Below are 16779 nucleotides of genomic sequence, written 5' to 3'. Positions count from 1 at the left end.
ATGGTGTATATCTGTAGTCCCAGCTACTTGGGAGGTGGGAGAATTGCTTGAGCCCAGGAGGTCAAGGCTGCGGTGAGCCAAGATTGTGCCCCTGCACTCCAGCCTGAGTGACAGAGTAGTAATACACCAAGACACATCATAATCAAATTCCTCAGAACCAGTGATAAAGTCTTAAAGGCAGCTAGAAAAAGACACATTACAGACAGAGAACAAAGCTAAGGATTTCAGCAGGCATTTTTCAGAAATAACACACCTTAAAAGAATGGAGCAACATCTGTAATGTATTTTTAAAAGTAAACCTATAATTCTACATCCAGCAAAAATATCTTTCAAACACAAGGCAAAATAGGCAAATCAATCTTGGAAAAGATGAACAAAGTTAGAAGACTCACACTTCCTAATTTCTAAACTTACTATGAAGCTGCAGTAATCAAGGTAAAGTAGTGCTGGCATAAGGATAGACATATAGATTAATGGAATACAATTGAGAGTTCAAAAGTACCTTCTTACATTTATAGTAAATGCATTTTTTAAAGGGTGCAAGACAATTCAGTGGGGGGTAATAATAGTCTTTTCAACAAATGGTGCTGGAAAAACTGGATATCCACTCACAAAAGAATGGATTTAAACCCCTACATACCATATATAAAAATTAACTCAAAATGGATCAAAGATCTAAATGTAAGAGCTAAAACCGTATAACTCTTAGTAGAAAACATAGGTGTCAATCTTCATGACCTTGGATTAGGCAATAGATTCTGAGTTATGATTCTAAAAGTACAAGCAACAAAAGAAAAAATACAAAAACTGGATTCATCAACATTAAAAACAAAAAACTTTTGTGCTTCCAAGGATACCCTCAAGAAAGTGAAAAGACAATCTACTTCTGAGGGAAAATTCTTTTAATCATACGTATAAGACTTATACGTATGATCTGAAATACATATATGTATTTGAATATATAAACAATATTTACAACTTAATGAAGAAACGACTCATTTTGAAAATGAGCAAAGGATTGGAAAAGAGTTCTCCAAATAATATGTACAAATGACTAGTAATCTCATGAAAAGACAATCATCATTAGCCATCAGGAAATGACGATCAAAACCACAATGAAACCAAGTGTGGTGGCATACTTCTGTAGTTCCAGCTATTGGGAGGCCGAGGTGGAGGATCACTTGAGCCCAGGAGTTTGAGGCCAGCCTGGGTAACATAGCAAGACCCCATCTCTTAAAAAAAAACTTTGGGGAGGGCGAAAAAAAAGAAAAAAAAATGTACATGAGTGTTTGTAGCACATAGCAGCATTATTTATAACAGCCAAAAAGTAGAAATTAATCAAATGTCCATCAGCTGATAAATGGATAAATAAAATGTGTTATATTCCTACTATGGAATATTATTCGGCAGGAAATAGAAATTAAGTAGTAATATATGCTGCAACATGGATGGACTTTGAAAATAATATGCTGAAGTAAAGGAGCCAGTCATAAAGGAACACATATTTTGTAACATTTATATGAAATGCCCAGAACAGGCAAATCTATGGAGACAGACAGTAGATTAATGTTTGCCTAGGACTGGAGGAAATGGGGGGGATGTTGGGGAGTGATGGCTAAGGGATGTGGGCTTTCTTTTTGGGAATGAAAGTGTCGTAAATTTGATTGTGCTGATGGTTGTGCAACTCTGAATATACTAAAAGCCATTGAATTGTACAGTTTAAATGAGTGAATTTTATGGTACGTGAATTGTATCTCAAAGCCATAAAAAATCAGTAACTAACTATTTAGAAAAAATGAAGGCAAAATAGAGATCTTCCAGGCATATGAAAGTTGAAAGAATTATCACCAGAACCGCACCAAGTAAATGTTAAAGGAAGTCCTTCAGGCAAAAGGACAATATCAGATGGAAATACGGATTTACATAAAGGGAGGATGAGCACCGGAAATGACAACTATGTGGGTAAATATATAAGATCTTTTTCTTATTATTTAAATCTCCTTAAGAAATAATTGACCATTTAATGAAATATCATAACAACATAGTATGGGACTTACAACATACATAAAAGCAAAATGTATAATAAGAAAATACAAAGATTGGGAGGGTAGCAAGGGAAATACCCCACTGTAAGGTTCTTATGCTAAATGTCAAGCAGTACATCATCACTTGAAGGGAAACTGTAATAAGTCAAAAGTGTATGCTAGAAACTCTAGAGCAACCTGTAAAAAGTCTAAGTCACCCAGTTAAGATAGAGATTGTAAAATTGGATAAAAATTAATGTGATATGCTATCTGCAAGAAATATACATTAAGTATAAAGACACAAATAAGTTAAAAGTAAAAGGATGAATAAAGATATGTCATGCTGATGCAGGTGTGGTGGCTCATGCCTTGTAATCCCAGCACTTTGGGAGGCCAAGGGGGGCAGATCACTTGAGGTCAGGAGTTCAAGATCAGCCTGGCCAACATGGTGAAACCCTGTCTCTACTAAAAATACAAAAATTAGCCGGGCGTGGTGGCAGGCGCCTGTAATCCCAGCTATTTGGGAGGCTGAGGTAGGAGAACCGCTTGAACCCAGGAGGCAGAGGTTGCAGTAAGCTGAGATTGCACCACTGCACTCCAGCCAGGGCAACAGAGTGAGACTCCGTCTCAAAAAAAAAAGAAAAAGAAAAGAAAAAAAGAAAACCCACCCAGCTCTACCATTACTGTGATATCTGAGGCTGGAGGAAATAATGAAACTGTCCAGACTACCCTCAAGTTTACAGACAGTGAGAAATACCCAAATGAAGCTCCTTTTTATGAAACATTCTTGGAAAATCTAGAAGATAATGTCTCAGACATTTAAAAATTCTTAGCATTATAAGCTGAAGAAATCTTGGCATAGTGATGATCTTTAGTGACAGCTGTGCAAGAAAAATTAAATGAAATGGATAAAAAGCAAAAGGGAGGAAGACATGTCTAGAATATAAAAAGAACTCTTTCAAATCAATAATAAAAAGTCAATCCAATTAAAATTTGGGCGAGAAACAAAAAGAAGCAGAAGAAACCATAGAGCAATTATTCCATGGCATTCCTGTTTACAATTAAACATTTCTTAAGTTGAGAAGCTGTGTTTGATACTGAACTCTTGGAAATCAAAAAGAACCAAATCAAAGAATAAGCAGGAAAAAATAAGTGGGAAACAGCTACTTGAAACAGATCCAAATCTTGACACATCTGATATCCAGTTCTTGGAGGATGCTGGAAACAACGTGGAGGTAATTGAGTCTTTGTTCCAGGAAATGGATGACCTGGAGCTGGGGGATAAGGAGGATGATCCAGATTCCAATCCTGCTGACCCAGAGAGTGACTCCGCTGACCAGAGGACTGTCCCCAGCTGTAGAGAGGCTCAACTGCCACAGCATCCTGGCTATGCTCAGAGTTTTGATTTTCCTTTCCTTTTCTCCAAGAAGAAATTATTTTCAGGAGAATATTCTGATAGATTTCATCATTGGACTTAATAAACTTAAAATTTCAAAAAAGTCCATTTTATTCCTATATATCAGTGACAATTAGATATGGAAATTTAAAAAAATTATTAATGATAGAATCTCAACGTATTAAGTACATAAGCATACATCAGACAAAAATATGAAAGACCTATCCAGTGAAAACTAAAAAAAAAATTGCTGAGAGAAATGAAGACCTAAATAAATAAATAAATAAATAAATAAATAGAGAGTCATATTTTGTTCATAGATTTGGAAGATTCAATATTGTAAGATGTCAGTTCTCAAATTGACCTGTATAGATGCAGTGGTATCCCAGACAAAATCCCAACAGGTGTTTTTGTAAAAATTGACAAGGTGGTTCTAAAATTCCCATGGAAATGCAAAGGACCTAGAATAGAGAAAATAATTTGAAAAAGAAGAACAAAGTTAGAAGCTTCATACTGTCTGATTTCCTGACTTACTATAAAGCTGCAATAATCAAGACAGTGTGGTATTGACATCCAGATAGACCACAATTGATTTTTGACAAAGCCGCCAAGGCAATTCAGTACGGAAAGGATAGTCATTCCAACAGATAATACTGGGGCAGTTTGGATATTCACATGCAAAAACATGAATTCAGACCCTTTACCATGCACAAAAAAAAACTCAAAATGGGTCTAAATATAAGAGCTAAAACTATAAAAACCTTAGAAGAAAACATAAGAGAAAGTCTTTGTGACATTGAATTAGGCAAAGATTTTTAGATACAATACAAAAAGCACAATTGATAAAAGAAAAAATTTCATAAATTGGGCTTCATGTAAATTTAAAACTTTTGTGCTTCAAAGGACACCATTCTAAAAATGAAAAGGCAACACACAAACTGGACAAAATATTTGTAAATGGATATAAAGGATGGATAAAGGACATGTCTAGAATATATAAGGAACTGGCCAGGCACGGTGGCTCACGCTTGTAATCCCAGCACTTTGGGAGGCCGAGGCGGGCGGATCACGAGGTCAGGAGATCGAGACCACGGTGAAACCCCGTCTCTACTAAAAATACAAAAAAATTAGCCGGGTGTGGTGGCGGGCGCCTGTAGTCCCAGCTACTCGGAGAGGCTGAGGCAGAAGAATGGCGTGAACCCAGGAGGTGGAGCTTGCAGTGAGCCGAGATTGCGCCACTGCACTCCAGCCTGGGCAACAGAGCGAGACTCCATCTCAAAAAAAAAAAAAAAAAAAGAATATATAAGGAACTTTTTCAACTCGATAATAAAAAGACAGCCCAATTAAAGTTTGGGCAAGATTTTTTTTTTTTCTGTCACCCAGGCTGGAGTACAGTGGCATGACCTCAGCATACTGCAACCTCTGCCTCCTAGGTTCAATGGATTCTTGTGTCTCAGCCTCCCGAGTAGCTGGGACTACACACATGTGCCACTACACCTGGCTAGTGTTTTGTATTTTTTGGTAGAGACAGGGTTTGGTGTTGGCCAGGCTGGTCTCGAACTCCTGGCCTCAAGTGATCCACCTGCCTCGGCCTCCCAAAGTGTTGGGAATGGACACGTGATCTTTTTTAGGGTAATGGATTTATTCTACAGTGGGATTGTGGTGGTGATTGCACAATTCTGTAAATTTTAAAATTCATTGAATTGTATACTTTTTTTGTTTGAGACAGGGTCTCGCTCTGTTGCCCAAGGCTCTAGCAGTGCAGTGATGTGATCATAGCTCACTGCAACCTTGAGCTCCTGCACTCAAGCAGTCCTCTTGCCTCAGCCTTCCAAGTATTCGAGACTACAGGTGGGCACCACTATGCCTGGCTAATTTTTACATTTTTTTTGTAGAGACAGGGTCTTGCTATGTTGCCTAGGCTAGTCTCAAACTCCTGGTTTCAAGCAGTCTTCCTGCCTGGGCTCCCAAAGTGCTGGGATTACAGGCATGAGCCACTGTGCTCGGCTGAATTACATACTTTAAAAAGGTAAATTTTGTAAGTTGTAGATTGTACCTCAGTAAGTTGTTTTTAAAAGCCCGCTTTTCAATAAGTGGTGCTGAGAAAACTGGATGTCCACATGCTAAGGAATGAAGTTGGACCCTTACCTATCACCATGTACAAAAATTAACTAGGGCCAGGCACAGTGACTCATGCCTGTAATCCCAGCACTTTGGGAAGCCCAGGTGGGCAGATCACGAGGTCAGGAGTTCGAGACCAGCCTGGCCAGCATGGTGAAATCCCGTCTCTACTAAAAATACAAAAAATTATCTGGGCATGGTGGCACGTGCCTGTAGTCCCAGCTACTCAGGAGGCTGAGGCAGGAGAATTGCTCGAACCCGGCAGGTGGAGGATGAAGTGAGCCAAGATCACGAGATTCCATCTCAAAAAATAAATACATAAAGTGGATCAAAGACCTAAACGTAAAAGCTAAAATTACTAAGAGAAGAAAACAGGGGGAATGCTTCATGAAATTGGATTCGGCAATGATTGCTTTTATATAACACCAAAAGTACAGGCAGCCAAAGAAAAGTTAGACAAATTGGACATCAAAATTTAAAATTTTGGTACATCAAAAGACACTATCAGCAGAGTGAAAAGGCAATCCATAGAATGGGAGAAAAGGTTTGCAAATCATGTATCTGGTAAGGATTTGATATCCAGAATATATAAAGAACTTCTAAAACTCAACTACAAGTAAAAGAACCTAATTCAAAAATGGGCAAAGAATTTGAATAGACATTTCTCCGAAGAAGATACACAGATGGCCAATAAGCACATGAAAAAAGATACTCAACGTCACAAATTATTGGGGAAATGTAGATCAAAACCACAATGAGGTACCACTTCCATCCTTTAGGATGGTAACTACTATTAATACAAACAAACAAAAAACCAGAAACCATGTGTTGGTGAGAACATGTAGAAATTGGAATGCTTGTGCATTGTTGGTGGGAATGTCAAATGGTGTGACCACTTTAAGAAAACAATATGGAAAGTCCTCAAAAAAAAAATTAAACATAGAATTTCCATATTATCTAGCAATTCCACTCCTGGGTATACATCTAAAAGAAATGAAAGAATGGACTCAAACAGATATTTGTGTACCTACACTCATAGTGTTAATGGCTGTTGTGAGACCTTGGTTCTTGTCTTTTCAGTTTAAAAGAGTTTAAACAAGAGACACAGAACAGAGATGCAGCATATAGCAAAGTTATCGCAAAGGGGAAAGAATATTTTGAAAGTTAGGTGCAGAATAGACAGGACAACCTGAGAGAGGATTCAGGGCAGGCTGCTCATAAGGATGAGACAGCGAAGACTGGCACTAGGGAGAGTCCCTTTCTGGGAGTCTTAGATTATTACTCATGAGGAGGTGGGAAGAGCTGTTACTAGTAAGCATGTTTTGGCTAGTCCTCTGGGTGCACATGCCAGTAGCTGTACGTGTTTGCTCACACATCACATATCTCATTAGCATCTGCAATCTCTCCTCAGGGAAGTGTTTTTTACAATTATAATGAGCAATGGGTCAGTCTGAGGACAAGTAAAATCAAAATGCACATGCTCCCTACAGGGAAATTCCCTGCTGGAGATAGCTTTGCTTGAATGAGCTGGACTACAATGCGAATGCTGGGCTTATGGTGTTGACTATACGGTCGCCCCTGTAACCAAGAACATGGTTACTTCCTTGACTACCTCTCCTGCCTCAACAGCAGCATTACTTACAGTAGCCAAAAGGTGGAAACAACCCAAATATACTTCAGTGGATGAATAGATAAAATGTGGTATATACCTATAATGGAATATTACTTAGCTTTAAAAAGGAATGAAATTCTGATACATGCCACAACATAGATGAATCCTGAAGATGTGCTAAGTGAAAAAGCCAGACACCAAAGGTAAGTATTGTGTGATTCCACGTATACAAGGCACCTAGAATAGGCAAATTCATTGAGACAGAAAGTAGAATGGTGGTCACTGGGGTTGTCGGGGGAGGAATAGGGAGTTACTGTTTAATGGGTAGAGTTTCAGTTTGGGATGATGAAAAAGTTCTGGAGGGCCGGGTGCGGTGGCTCACGCCTGTAATCCCAGCACTTTGGGAGGCCGAGGCAGGCGGATCATGAGGTCAGGAGATCAAGACCATCCTGGCTAACACGATGAAACCCCGTCTCTACTAAAAATACAAAAAAATTAGCCAGGCGTGGTGGTGGGTGCCTGTAGTCCCAGCTACACGGGAGGCTGAGGCAGGAGAATGGCGTGAACCCGGGAGACGGAGCTTGCAGTGAGCCGAGATCGTGCCACTGCACTCCAGCCTGGGCGACAGAGCAAGACTCCGTCTCAAAAAAACAAAAACAAAACAAAAAGTTCTGGAGATGCTGTGATGGTTGCACACAATGTGAATGTACAATAATAACCCCTCATTGGTGGTTTAGCTTTTAGCAATTTCAGTTACCCGCAGTCAACTGTGGTCTTAAATATAAATGGAAAGTTCCAGAAATAATTCATGTTTTAAATTGTGCACCCTTCTAAGCAGCATGATGAAATCTCCCGCTTACCTACTCAGGATGTGAATCATCTTTTCGCCCACCACATCCACACTGTATATGCCGCCCGCCCATTAGCTACTTAGTAGCCATCTCATTATCAGAGCACCTGTTGCAGTATCACAGTGCTTGTGTTCAAATAACCCTTATTTTACTTAATAATGGCCCCAAAGTGCAAGAGTAGTGATGCTGTCATATTGTTATAATTGTTCTACTTTATTATTAGTTATTGCTAATCTTACTGTGTCCAATTTATAAACTTTATCATAGGTATAGAAAAAATAGTATATTTAGGTTTGGTGCTGTCTGTGATTTCAGGCATCCACTGGGGTCTTGGAATGTATCCCCCGTGGAGAAGAGGGGACTACTGTACTTAATGCTACTGAACTTAAAAATGGTTAAAATGGTAAATTTTGTTAAATATATTTCACAATAAAAAGTCAGCCTGAAAGAGATGCCATTATTAAATAATGCTATCAGTTGATGTGTTTGATTGTGCTCAGAATTATCACTTATCTGGAGGGATAATCTGTTCCCATACTTTACTCCTGTACATGAGTAAAAACATGTCTTTTGTTAGGTTTGTAGATCTTTGCTATATTTGTAATGTCTGGAGCCACAATAATTTTTAAAGTGCTTGATGGTTAAATAACCATGAAGAAATTATCAGAGAATGCAGGAGTTCGAGACCAGCCTGGCCAACATGGTGAAACCCTGTCTCTATTAAAAATACAAAAATGGGCCGGGCGCGGTGGCTCACGCTTGTAATCCCAGCACTTTGGGAGGCCGAGGCGGGCGGATCACGAGGTCAGGAGATCGAGACCACGGTGAAACCCTGTCTCTACTAAAAATACAAAAAAAAATTAGCCGGGCGTGGTGGCGGGCGCCTGTAGTCCCAGCTACTTGGAGAGGCTGAGGCAGGAGAATGGCGTGAACCCGGGAGGCGGAGCTTGCAGTGAGCCGAGATTGCGCCACTGCACTCCAGCCTGGGCGACAGAGCGAGACTCCGTCTCAAAAAAAAAAAAAAAAAAAAAAAATACAAAAATGAACCGGGCATAGTGGCGGGCGCCTGTAATCCCAGCTACTCAGGAGACTAAGGCAGGATAATCGCTTGAACCCAAGAGGCGGAGGTGCAGTGAGCTGACATTGGGCCTCTGCCTGGGCGACAAAGTGAGATTCCATAAAAAAAATATATAAATAAATAATAAAATATATATATCAGAGAATGGAAAGATTTTAAATTGATCATGATGTTAACTGGAAAGGTTAATGCTAGGGGCTAAATCTGATATAAACAAGTCTGGGAATAGTATCCTGCCATTAGATCTTGAATGCACAAGTACCATGCTTGTAATTCATCAACAGCATTTTCCCCAAAAGGTTTGCTTCTTGGTTTCTTTTCCCCAGAATGTTCAGTGACATGGTAAGGACTTATTTAGAATCCACACACGTATAAAATAGCTTGACTTTATAAAGACATACTTGTTAAAAAAAAAAAAAAAAAAGGAACTCAAGTATTAAATTAGTTTTTATTTTTTGTTTTTTGAATAGAAAAAGACGTGATAACAAAGGTTAAAAACAGGGGTATTAGGCTCAGCTGACAAAATTAGTTCATTTGACCGTTTTTTCAAGGTTGAACAATCTCAGTCAATAACTGCAAGACCATAACTATAAGCAAATAACCACCCACCCCCCCACACACAGATACACAAAAGCCTTTTACTAAATGTGACAAGATATGTCATGAAAATAAAGTTAGATTCTCTAATGAGGAGAGCTGATTATGAAGACTGGGACTTTCTTAATAATGTTAGCTCATATTATGAAAATCATAGCATAAAGGTACATTATATTTTTAAAACTTATTAATGACCTTCCTTCACCAAGGTATTTCATTGATAGGTTTATTCATGTCGCCTTGTGTGCTTCTGGAATGTAAGCCTCCCCGGGCAATCTTTCCAGTTTATTCCTAGCATAAATCCACAGCCTGAAGTCTTAGCATGCATTTATATTGTTGTTATACATCATCCCTACTGCAATGCCCTAATGCTGACAACACAACTCTCCAAATGGAAAGAAAGCAGTGTAACAGTATGATCATGCACACCACATGCCTATGTGTGCCAGGTACTATGGTTAATATTTCAAATATCTTAACTCCTATAAACCTTAACAACCGTATGGAGTAGGTGTTATTATTCTCACTCTACAATGATAAAACTGAGGTTTAAGGAAGTTAAACCCATGTTTTTCTTAGTGCACTTCCAGATATGGGTGTTAGTCTCAGGGCTTGCTGGCTACAGAGGGAATTTTTGTCTCTAAATAGTCCCAGTTAGCCACAGGTTTTATTAGTCCTTGTTTCCCTGGTATTTTCTTGCCATCTATTATTGTCATTGCTGTTACAGTGACTCACTCTAGCAATCTTTTCCCCTTAACCACCGTTTTCTAACTTGTATATCTAAGAGAGGTCACCAGGCTTGTTAGAACTTTGGGTAAGAGGCAGTGAGCAAAGATGGTGAGGGGGTGGGGGGTGTGGGCAAGCATGCAGGGAACTTATATGTGAGACTTGAATGGGGAATCTGACATAACTCAGTGTTCTGAGGAGTCTTGTCAGGCTGCTGGAAATTGATATTCTAGGTTAGTTTACCTCAACACATCCTATCACAAACAAGGGGTTGGCTTATATATGTGAAGAAGAGACGTAGGTAGGTTTGCATAGTAAGAAAAACTGCAATGGAGAAAGCATCTTAATTCTTAATTATTTTTCACAGGTCATGAAGAACACTGAAGAAACGTCAAAGTGAACCAAATCATTGCTTTTATTTTACAAAGGCAGAAAATGAAACACCACTAGGTAAAAGAATTAAAAATTTAATCCTTTATTTCTTAAATAAAACGCTGTGTAACTTGTATCACGAACCATAGTCCATTCTGCTGCAAGGTGTGTGTGCTTCTGTAATGTGCATCAGTCCATCGGCAACTGCTAAGTAGGGGGTGATACCAGTATAACTGAAGTCACATTGGTTCAACATGACTCTCCCCAGAAAGCTGATGTGCTGAAGCAACCAGAGGCAAATGTTCACACACCTAGAGAGAAACCCTAAGGGATATATGAAGATCTTATGAAAAAGGATGAAAATCCTTTAAGTGCAAGAAGTTGCTGGCTTAGTGGCTTTGAAACCACCTCATTCCTGCTGTTATCTGAGAAGCTGCAAGTACTGATGAAAAAACTGACAAGACATTTCACCTGGCAATTAGAAAAAAGCACTGACTGATGGATACCTCTGTATCATTCTTTCAATATTGATGAAACTGCTTTATACTAGAAGTGACTGATGTCAAGGATCTGTCTCTCAAAGGAAGAAACAAAAACCCAAAATTTTGACTGCAAAAGATTGACTAATTCTAGGTGCAAATAACAGTGGAAATTTAGGATTGTTATTGTACTACACAGGTCACAAAGTTCCAAACCTATTTCCCTTGTAATTTTTAGAGCATGATTTTTCAAAATGCAGTTTTTATCTTTTTAGGTGCAACATTAAGAACTGGTTAGGTCAGAACAATTTAGTTTCTCCAGTTTTTTCTACCTAAGTTACATGGGGGAAAAAAGCAATAGTAACTTTAAGGAAGTGTGAAAATAAAGTCTTGGAGCAGTGGAAAGGTCTGGGGCTGGTAAATGGCTTAGGTAGAAGCGCATGCACTGGCCGAATGTAACAGCCCATCTCTGAACTATGTCCTCGTCAAGGCTGGGGTGCACGCTGGCTTCTCTACACAGTCTGGCCCAGTGTAGGCACTGTGAATTCAGTGTGTCACTAGTGTCACGGATTCATTCATCACCCATCATTCATTTCACAAACACATGAGGGTAAGACATTGAGACAGAGTATACAAAATGAAAAGCTCTCACATAATTTTAATAGACTTTGTTGTTAGAAGTTTTAGATTTTCAGAAAAACTGAGCAGATAGTACAGAGTTCTCCTATGCTTCCCCCAACCCCAGGCCTTTATTAGTAACATCTTGCACTAGTGTGGTATATTTGTTTAACCAATATTGATACATTTTTACTTTATTTTTTGAGACAAAGTCTCACTCTGTCACTCAGGCTACCTGAAGCCTATAATTTACATGAAGGGTCGTCTTTTTATTGTATGTCTTTACGGATTTTGACCAATATATAATGTCATGTATCCACTGTTATAGTATACAGTAGTTTCACCGCTCTAAAAATCTCTACTCCATGTATTTACCCCTCCCTCTCTCCCACTGAACCTCTGGCAACCAGTCTTTACTAACTTTGCTTTCTCCAGAATGTCATATATTTGAAATCATATAGTATATGTAGCCTTTCAGACTAACTTCTTTCACTTAGCAATATACACTTAAAGTTCCTCTGTCTTGTGACTAAATACCCCACCCACCCCCTTTTTTAAAAAAAAAAAGCTAGGCCATATGATTTTTTTTTTTTTTTTTGGTGGTTTAAAAATTTACTGTGGCAAAATGTATATAAGATTTAAATTTTAACCATTTTGAAGTTACAGTTTACAGGCATTAAATACATTTGTTGTATGTACCAGTCACCACTATGCACCTCCGGAACTTTTTCATGATCCCACACTAATCTCTGTGCCCCTTCAACAATAAATTCCCATTCCCTCCTGCCCCCTGTGACAAAAAGTAATCTTTGTTCTACGTTGTCTCATGAATCTCACTAGTCTAGGTACCTCACATAAGTGGATTCATATAGTATTGTCCTTTTGTGATTTACTTCACTTAATGTCTTAAAGGTTCATCCATGATGTAGTATGTAGCAGAATTTCCTTTTTATGGCTGAATAATATTCCATTGTATGGATATAACACATTCTGTCTATCCATTCATCTGTTCGGTATTTGGGTTGTTTCTACCTTTTGACTACTGTGAATAATGCTGCAGTGAACACTGGTATACAAATATACTCTCAAGCCCCTGCTTTCAATTATTTTGTGTATATACCCAGAAATGCAATTGCTGAATCAAATGACAATTCTATATTTAATTGGAAAATCACCATACTGTTTTCTACAGCAGCTGCATACCACTGTATATTTCCATCAGTAATAAGAGTTCCAATTTCTCCACATCCTTGCCAGCACTTGTGTTTTTTTAATTTTAATAACAGCTATCCCAGTGGGTATGAAGTGGTATCTCAATGTGGTTTTGATTTGCATTTCCTTACTGTTTAGTGATGCTAAGCATTTTTTCATGTGCTCATTGGCTATCTGCATATCCTCTCTGGAGATCTATTCAAATCCTTTGCCATTTTTTAAATCAGGTTTTTACGTTGTTGTTGCATTTTGGGAGTTTTGTATGTATTCTGGATGTTTAATCCTTACTAGGTATGTGAACTGCATATATTTCCTCCCACTCCATAGGTAATCTTTTTACTCTGTTGATAGTGTCCTTTGATGCACAAAATTTTAAAATTTTAATGAAGTCCAATTTGCCTATTTTTTCTTTTGTTGTCTGTGAATTTGGTGTCATATCCAAGAAACTATTGCCACATCCTAAGAGTTTTATGGTTTTAGCTCTCACATTTAGGTCTTTGGTCCATTTTGAGTTAATTTTTGCACATGGTGAGGTTGCAACTTCGTTCTTTAGCCATGTGGTTATCCAGCTTTCCCATCACTATTTGTTGAAAAAACTATCCTTTGAATAGCCTTGGCACCCTTGTCAAAAATCATTTAGCTACATATGAGAGGGTTTATTTCTAGGCTCTCCAGTCTATCCCATTGGTCTGTCTGCCTGCCTTTATGCCAGAATCACATTGTTTTGATTACTGTAGCATTATAGTAAGTTTTAAACTCTGAAGGTATAAGTCCTCCAATTTGTTCTTTCTCAAGACTGATTCGGCTATTTAGGATCCCTTCAGATTCCATATGAAATTCAGGATGGGTTTTTCTATTTCTGCAAAAAAAAAAAAAAATCCTAGGATTCTGATAGAGATTGTAGTGAATATGTACATCACTTTGAGTAGTGCTGACATATTAACAATATTAAATTTTCCAATCCATGAACGTGAGATGTGTTTCCGTTTTTATCTTTATTGAAGCAATGTTTTGTAGTTCTCATTGTACAAGCCATTCACCACCTTGGGTAAGCTAATTTCTGTGCGTTTTATTCTTTTTGAGGCTATGGTAAATGGGACTGTTCTTGTAATTTCCTTCTCAGGTTGTTCAGTTAGTGTATAGGAATGCAACTGATTTTTGTGGGTTGACTTTGTATCCTGCTACCTTACTGAATTAACAGTTATTTTTTTGGTGTGGAATCTTTAGGGTTGTCTAAAGATCATATCATTTGTGAACATATAGGATTTTACTTCTTACTTTCCAACTTGGATGTCTTTTATTTCTTTTTCTAGCTCAGGCTAGAACTCCTAGTACTGTGTTGAATAGGAATGGTGAAATGAGCATTGTTTTGATCTTAGAGGAAAAGCTTTCACCACTAAATATGGTGTCTACCATGGGCTTTTCATATCTGGCTTTTATTATGTTGAGTAGTTTCCTCTTATCCCTCATTTGTTGAGTGTTTTTAATCACAATGGGCTGCTGGATTTTGTCAAATGCTTTGTCTGCATCAATTGAGATGATCATCTGCTTGTTCTCGCTTCGTTCTGTTAATGTGGTATATTATATTGATTTTTGTATGTTGAACCATCCTTGCATTCCAGGAATTCATTCCATTTGGTCGTGGTGTACAGTCCTTTTAATATGCTAAATTCAGTTTTCTAGTATTGAGAATTGTTGAATCAGTGATCATAAGGAATACTGGTCTGTAATCTTTTCTTGTAGTATCTTTGTCTGGCTTCAGCATCAGAATGAATTAGGAAGCATCCTTCCTCTTCAATTTTTGGGAAAAGTTTGAGAGGCATTGGGGTTATTTCTTCTTATTTGGTAGAATTCACAAATGAAAACCATCACGTCCAGAGCTTTTTTTCCAGGAGAATTTTGATTACTAATTCAATTACCTTACTGGTTATAGTTCTATTCAGATTTTTAAATTTTTTTCATAGTTCAGCAGTGGTAGGTTTTGCAGTTCTAGGATTTTGACCTTTTCATCTAGATTGTCAAAGGTATTCTTTTATAACCCTTTTCATTTTGCTAGAATCTAGAGTGCTGTTCCCATTTTCATTTATTTTAGCAATTGAGTCTTCCTTTTTTTTTTCTTAGTCTATCTAGGCACAGGCTTTTCAACTTTATGGTCTTTTAAAGAACTTGTAGTTTCACTGATTTTTCTTTAGTGTTTCTAATCTTTATTCAATTTATTATATCTGTTCTAATCTTTATTATTTCCTTCCATCTGCTAGCTTTGGATTTAGTGTGTTTTTCCCCCTCAAGTCGCAAAGTCAGGTTGTTGACATGAGATGTTGTTTTTTAATGTAAGCATTTATGTCTATAAATTTCCCTTTTAGCAGTGCTTTCACTACATCTTATAAATTTTGCTATGTTGCATTTTTCTCTTTTTAATTTCCCTTGTGATTTCTTCTTTGATTCATTGGTTGAGTGTTTTGTTTAATTTCCACAAGTTTGTGAATTTTCCAATTTTCCTTTTGTTACTGATTTCTAACTACATCCTGTTGTTCAAAAATGCACTGTATCTATCTTCTTCTTTGTGTGTGATATGTATCTTTTAAAACTATGGAGGCTTGATTTGTTGTTTCTGCTTTCAATGACCCCATCTCAAGTTTGCTGATTCTTTCTTCTACCTGCTTATATCTGCTGCTGAACCCTTCTAGTGAAAATTTCATTTATTATACTTCTCCAGAATTTTTTTATAATGCCTATCTGTTGATATTCTGATTTTGTTCATTTATCGTTTTCCTGATTTCCTTTAATTCTTTGTTCATGCTTTAGTTCTTTGGGCATATTTGAGTTGTTTTAAAGTATATGTCTAGTTTAATGTCCTTCATTAGGACAATGTCTGTCAATTAATTTTGATCTTTTGAATGGGCATTATTTTCCTGTTCCTTTGTATGGTTTGTGACTTTTTCCTTGAGAACTGGATATTCACTATTATAATATGGTAACTCTAGGTATGAGATTCTTTCCTTTCCCCATGGTTTTCTGGTTCATTTATTTTTTATTTTTAAAAGCTGTCATCCATTTGTTTTGGGAGTTTTCCAAATTATTTTTATAAAAGATTATTCCTTTTGTGTGTGATCACTGAAGTCTCTCTTCCTTTTATATCATGTTCAGCTACTTTGACATAAATTCCCTTGAATGCTAGGAGCTATCCTAGATTTTACAAATTGGCTTCATGCCAGGTAATCCTTCAATACTTACTTTGGCCTGCTTTTGAGCTTAGGGACCAGAGCAAGGTGAAAGCTTGGGTCTTAGAACTTTCTGGGCAAGTGTTTTCCCTGGGCATGCATGTCACATTTTAAATCCCCCCCCCGTATATATAACTGTTCTTAATTTCCCAAAGTCTTACCCCAGATTCTCCTCTGCGCCTTAGTTGTTCTATTTTATGTTTACACCCATAACCTCTTGCCCCATGCACCTGTGGTTCTTTGCAGCTTTTATAAGCAGTGCCCACCCTACCAGTTAGGCAAAACAAAGATGTGACCTTGTGTCAGTCCTTCAGGTATCCCCAGACAGGTTAGAAAAAAATGTACACAGTAATTTGCAAAAAAAGTCTATTATGTTTTCTCCAGTTCAAGGGAGGGAACTGGGCTTCTGCTGCTTTAAGACTGCCACAATGTAGGGAGGGCTTGGGGCAAGAGCCACTAAAAAGTCACAAAA

General features: G+C 37.8%; 1 protein-coding gene across 5 annotated transcripts in view; it reads left to right on the top strand.

Moving 5' to 3' along the window:
- NRG4 (neuregulin 4) overlaps nt 1-16779 on the top strand; it is a 125176-nt gene that overhangs the window by 106174 nt on the left and 2223 nt on the right. For 2 of the 5 annotated variants that reach the window (XR_004030567.1, XR_004030568.1), the window contains exon 8: nt 10773-10925. The exons of 1 other annotated variant lie outside the window; for it this stretch is intronic. The gene's annotated coding sequence lies outside the window, so the exon portion shown is untranslated. Of the gene's footprint in view, nt 1-10772; nt 10926-11045; nt 12888-16779 lie in introns of those variants that run through there. 2 more of the 5 variants (XR_004030570.1, XR_004030569.1) reach the window with 2 other exon arrangements.

Source organism: Nomascus leucogenys, chromosome 6, assembly GCF_006542625.1.
Source record: "Nomascus leucogenys isolate Asia chromosome 6, Asia_NLE_v1, whole genome shotgun sequence".
In the NCBI taxonomy this organism is placed as follows: Eukaryota; Metazoa; Chordata; class Mammalia; order Primates; family Hylobatidae; genus Nomascus; species Nomascus leucogenys.
Note: the sequence above shows the minus strand (reverse complement) of the source record. Positions and strands in the feature narration are given on the sequence as shown.